This window comes from Scomber japonicus, chromosome 11 (genome assembly GCF_027409825.1).
Source record: "Scomber japonicus isolate fScoJap1 chromosome 11, fScoJap1.pri, whole genome shotgun sequence".
NCBI lineage: Eukaryota > Metazoa > Chordata > Actinopteri > Scombriformes > Scombridae > Scomber > Scomber japonicus.
The window spans coordinates 13,571,006-13,577,608 of NC_070588.1; the positions used below are offsets into that span (position 1 = coordinate 13,571,006).

General features: G+C 42.1%; 1 pseudogene; it reads left to right on the forward strand.

Moving 5' to 3' along the window:
- Positions 1 to 1,111: 1,111 nt before the first annotated feature.
- Positions 1,112 to 3,015, forward strand: LOC128368359 (uncharacterized; annotated as a pseudogene).
- The last annotated feature ends 3,588 nt before the right edge of the window (positions 3,016 to 6,603 follow it).

Here is a 6,603-nt window from a genome sequence, read left to right on the forward strand (position 1 = left end):
GATTCCTGTTTGTCTATTGAACTCAAACAGGGTCATAAGAGACAAATGAATTATTATAATGATACAAAAATGATGTTTGTGATTGGATTCCGTCATATTTATTTATTCATTTTGAAGCACATTTCCTTCCAGGAGATGAAAAGTTACGAATAATAAAAACAGGAACTCTCATGAGTATTTCTAAATTATAACACATTAAGTATAATTTACGACTTACAACCGTGTGTTTATATCAGTGTGTATTCTGTGCTGTGTGAGTGCAATATAGGAAATCACATCTGTTTACATGTGTGTTTTATATTCATTGTGTGTGTGTTTGTGTGTGTAAATGCGCGTGTGTGTGTGTTTGTGTGTGTGTGTTGTGGGGATACTCTAAATCTGCTCCACAAGTCACACAGCCTTGCACCCTCAAGCTCCAGGATGCCACTTTAAGATAACAACTTCAGGGCATTTCAGTGATCACGCTCAGTTTAAGCCCAGAGACTGTGTGTGTTTTTGTGTGTGTGTGTGTGTGTGTGTGTGTGTATGTGTGTGTGTGGTGCTTATCAAACCTCCTGGCTCTTTTAGAGATGTAGTTGTTTTCATTCCAAAGTTTTGACACGAAACTGAATTTTAAGATCTGCTTTTCTTTTTGGAGTTTCTTTTCTCAGCATTTTCAAACAGGAATCTCCTGGAAAATGTCATTGTGATCAGAGAAGTAAAGCTCAATTCCACATATTTTTTTATATGTATGTTTTGCTTAATTGAATAAAACATTTTTTCTTCAAATCTTTTATAGTTTGTTATAACACAGTGATGGACAAAATGTAATTTCTACATCACATAAATGTTTCAGGATTCCACCTGTGTTGCTATAGTAACCTGATGTGGCACAGTTTTTTAGTAAAAAAAAGAAGCAAACTGCTTCCAAAAATGACACCCACAGTTTACCTTATGTGACACAACCTGTTTAGTTTTTATTTATGAAGTTTCATAACAAAGTTCAGGAACAGAGAACACGCCTCATACCTTCTCAATTTCCGCACAAGCAGTATTTAAGTCACACCTCTATCCCCCTTCGTCTCATTTCGAATACGATCTGTGACAAAATACATCGCCTACCTTGATTACCATGGACCCAGAGATCTATCTGAACGCCTCAGACTGGGAGAGTCTGCTGGTCGGTGAACAAGTCGTAACTTGTTCACCGACCAGCAGACTCTCCCAGTCCGGATCCCATCACCTGAAGTCCTGTCACATCGGCAACCTCAGCGGCACTCAGCTATCCAAGATCCCAGGGGCTCACGTCCCCCTTCCACAGACACCGATACTCCAGGGGAAGATCTCACCGATGGGGCTCAAGGGACGCCGCACATCCACGTCGCTCCTCTCCATCCCGCTTGAGATCCCGGAGCCTGGGCTACCAGAGAAGTCACCGCGGCCAGCCACCACTCTGCTGCCAGCTACCCGACCGTCTTCCGGCTCCAAGCGCTTCATCCTGGACACACGGTTTCCATCCCAGTTTACAGGTAATGCCCGACTCTTCCCATAACTGCCATAATCTCCAGTCAGCCACATCAGACCCGGACTCGGTCGACTCGCTCCTGACCAGCGAAGTAAAAAATAGGTTCATGATCGGCCCATTCTCCAGTCCACCTTTCCCCTTATCAATCCCATAGGCATAGCCACAAGAAAATATTCCGTAAAAAGAGACTTATCATCGACCTCTCTTCCCCCCACGGCTCCACCATCCTGAGCATCAACAGCCTCATCCCCAGCCCAGACTTTTCTATGCAGTACGCCACAATTGACCATGCTTTTTCTCTGATCCGTCTCGCAGGTCAAGGTGCTTGGCTGTCCAAAGCAGACATCACTAGTGCTTTCAAAGTCATCCCCATTCACCCTGACTATTGGCATCTCTTTGGCGTTTCCTGGAAGGGTGCTTATTACTTTTCCGTTCGCCTGACTTTCGGGTGTAAAAGCAGCCCAAAAGTCTTTGACTCCCTGTCCGAGGCTCTGTGCTGGATCCTGATTAACAACTGTAAACTCATTCACTTCTCGATGACTTCCTCACCGTCACACCTCCGTCCTCACCCCCCGCCCACGGCCTCACTACTCTGACTTCAGCATTTCGCAACCTCAGGGTCCCACTCTCTCAAGAAAAAACACAGGGTCCAAGCACTTCACTGGAATTTCTTGGCATAAACCTAGGCACAGTCTTACTTCAAGCATGCCTGCCCACAGACAAACTCAATAGGATTTCACTCCTCATCTCCAACTTCCTCCTGGCCCCCCCCCCCCCCAGTGCACAAAAAGGCAGCTGCTTTCCCTGCTGGGTCACCTTAACTACGCCATCCGTATCATTCCCCAAGGCCGGGCCTTCCTGTCACATCTCCTTTCCATATCTGCTGCCATCCCATCCCTCCACGACCATATCACCTTGGACGAAGGTTGTACAATGGAACTATATCTGTGGCATCAATTCCTGTCCACTTGGAACGGAATTTCTTTCTTTTATAACGACTACGTCTCCAGGTCCGGAGACATAGAATTGTACACGGATGCAGGCCCATCCATCGGCTTTGGCGGCTATTTCAGCGGCAGATGGTCTGATGGTTGGCCTCCCCAGATGGTTGGCCTCCCGAGTTCTCTTCTCTGACCCCATCATCCGCTATCTACGAAATGTACCCGATCATAATTGCAGCTATCCTTTGGGGGCATGAGTGGGCGAAAATGAACATAGCCATATACAGAAGCCGTTCACGTAGCCAAGACATCATGCCCTTCATACGCAAACCCACTCTCGTCTCAGCTCAATACCAGTTCACTATTCAAGCACATCACATACCTGGCTACAAAAACACAGTCGCTGACTCACTCTCTCGTTTTTCCTTCCAGAAATTCAGACGATTAGCACCAGACTCAGGTCCCACTGTTTTCAGCCACCATCTTCCCATAAACCCTCGACTGGAACATTTAATACTTACATCCCAAGACGCCACCCTCAACAGCCTTTCACCCTGTCATCCTACATAATAAATACTTAAACTCATATCTTAGATGGCGTGGTCTTTGTTGGTGAACAGTCAAAATGTGTTACACCCAGGTATTTTTTTTAACTCCTCATTAGAATAGGAGATTAACTATTCAAAAAACATGACATGTTACACAGCATGTCACTAGGAAAACTGATATTTGTGTTGTTGTGGTACAGCATCTGTATGTTATGAAAAGCTTGAGACAAAAGAGGTTGTAATGGAAACGTTTCCTCAACAGAGAGATGAGGAGGAAAGATGGGGATGAGCAGCAAGGGAGATATCTGTGTCTTTTCATCAGACCCAGGGTGAGGGGAACAAAACACACACACACACACAATCACACACACACAAACACGCATACACATATACACACACACACACACACACACCCATCACATCTCACAACTCAATAAAAGTGTCTCTTGGCTGTAAGTCGTGCTTTGTCACTTCCAAACACTTCCATAATTCATGGGCCGGTGACAGCAGTATTGAACTGAGGACAAAGATGTCTGCCCTGTAGGCTCTACACACACACACACACACACACACACACACACACACACACACACACACACACACACAGACACACAAACACACACACAGACACACACACATACAAAAGGCGGTTGTATATTTTCATGAGCTACAAATACAGAGAAACAATAATGTATGTTAGTGGAGAACTTTTGAGAAGTGATAAAGCTCTGCTAGGTGGTTTGTGGGTCTGGGTGTGTGTGTGCGCGCTCCCATATGTGTGTGTGTGCATGTTACACTTCTCCACTTGATAATGACTTTTTGCCCTTCCTCCTATCTGTCACTTACTATTGACTCTGTTTTTTGTATCTTTGCCCTGCCCCTTAGCATGACTAAATACAGACTGTCTCACAAATATGCACACACACACACACACACACACACACACACACACACACACACACACACACACGCACATGCAGATTTACGTCCCCACAACATAAGGAATACCTGGACACACACAAACACAACAGGAGGCTGTCTAGCAGACATATTTTAGCCACAAGGTTGTCACTTCTGCTCCTGGCAACATGTCACCACCCACATGCCCCCTCCCAAAAAAAGAAGGGACCAGGGACAGAAATACATCTACATCCTGCTTTTGACGTCATTTGGTCCTTCTAGCCAAGCTGAAAAACATGCACCCAGCCAACAGTGTTTGCTTATTGAAGTGATTTTTCACAGCATTGATGCCTATATTGAGTTGAGAGTAAGAGTGAAAGATGTGACACGTGTCATTGCTGCATTTGTACAAGTGACACTGAAGACCTCCACGTCCAGGTTAATACTTGAAATTTCATTTGTCAGTATTACTGTAACATGTTTATTGTAAGCCAAATGATAAATTAACTGTAATGGGTTCAAGTATACATCATGTGGTAAATGATTTTAATCATAGATTTTATTAATGCCACTATTATGTTATTATGCACAGTACAGTAAATTAAATACCATACAGTATATAAACATATGTGTTCTATTGTGCTTTTCAGATGTGCATTTTTGTAAAGCAACTTAGGGTTTAAGATAGTGGCCATATACCTTGCTGTAGCTGTTTGATTCCATTATTATTATAATTTCCATTGTCTGTAATGATAAAGGCAGAAATTATACAAATAATACTTTGAAAAAGAAAAACATAATTAGGTAATTGTATGCAGAAGGCTCAAACCTATAGACGTTGTGCTCTGGTGTGGACCAGTGGGTGATTTTCTCTTCTCTCTAGAAAAAGCCAAGTGATCATTACTACAAGCCACTCTGCTCATTGGTAACTGGAGTAGGAGAAAGAAACAAAGGAAGAAGGCACTGAAGAGGGTCCAACCAATTATGAAAAATGTTATGCACTTCGTTGTACTAGTCCAGGACTAACTTTGAGTCATTCTCTGGATAGTTGCTTGTACTGTTGATTTCACTCTTCAGGATCCTGGTATGAAAAGCACACCTGGCTATGGGAGGTAGTATGCCTTGTAGTTGGGTGTGATCGAGGACGGATCATTTTCCCTCTATGATTTTGTTTGGGGCTGAACCGGGACCACCTCCTCATAGGGGCTCAGTACTGTTGTCTTGGTCTCCACCTGAGATCCAGACTAAACAGTGCAGCTTTGCAAGTCCCTTAGTCGCAATTACAAGTCTTTCTATCTGTCACTTGCTCAAATTGTGCTTTTCCATGACAGGTCCCTGTCTATTAACTCCAAGCCTTTCTAATTGTGACTAGCCTCAGCCTGCGAGAGAAGCAGGTGGCTCTACAACCTCAGTTTTGAATGTTCCTGTGTCTCTTTTGACAAACATTTTAGATTTAATCTCCACAGTAGGTTCCTGATTCATTTTGTTGTAATCTGCAGAGTCCTGTTGCTACAGTAGCGTAGAGTTTTCTGAACTGCTGTTTCTTATCATCCTCTCACATCTACAACCCCATCCAGACTATTGGTGACATCCGTGTTTGCTGTAGATCCAGTTCACTTGCTACTACTGCTTTAAATTTTAGTGAGTCATTTGAGTTTGAGGTCATAATCAAACAAATGACCTACAAATAACATAATTTCTACATATGCTCTGTAGGGCTTTAAGGAAGGGTTAGGATGTGAGATTATAACATTTTTAAAGCCATCTTTCCATCTCAGAAAATCCAGTCCTGGGGTCTATTAAGATCCTGTACTTGTTGTTGACCCTGAGTCATTTCTAAGACACATTTTAACCTTGTTTCTTTCAGCAGTCATGTAATTCCACTGATGATATGTTTACATCTTTAACAAAAACCTGACTACATCTCAAGGACAATTTACATAAACCTAATGTTCTTCCATGGTTACATGAGCACACACGCCTGAAGACGTTCTGATCTAGGATGAAAAAAAGAAAAAACATTAACATTGTATTCATGTTTATTCTGTTTTGTTATCTTTCCAGGCAACACAACACCACTGAAATCTTATTATTTGGACTCAGTTGCAGCAACTTTACTTTTGTCTTTAAAACTATCTCTCACAGATTTAGACTAAGCCATATATTGTCTTAGATGGAGCTAACACCAAGATTTTATACATGTAGACCTACAGAACAAGTAAAGGATCTTGTGGCCACATCCAAAGAAAATGAGGTATAAGCAGGTAAATACACACACAGACAGACACACGCACATTCTTTTATGTTGTTGTGCTCAAGTATAACAGTTCAGAATGCACACTTTGTAGTGAAAGCAGATTTGATTCAACGGGGCTAAATAGACACAAAGAGGATTCCCATGAAATCTGCTCATTCCTCACAATGTAAAACAAACATGGATGTTTTTATTCATTTGTTTTCATAATTTTCTTAGTATATTTAAATTATGTATTTTGATTATCTGAAACATTTTAACTTGTTATGTTTACTTGAAAAAAATGTTTCAATACTTTAACATGCATTAATTGTTGTTGTGTTTATGGCCAATTAGTGGCAGCGGGAACAAGTTGTGGACACATTTAAATATCATCACCTTTTAAGTTGATATGTTCTTGTTAATAAACAGTTGCTTATGTTCATGGAGTATTAGCATTGATTTTGAGTCGTGTTT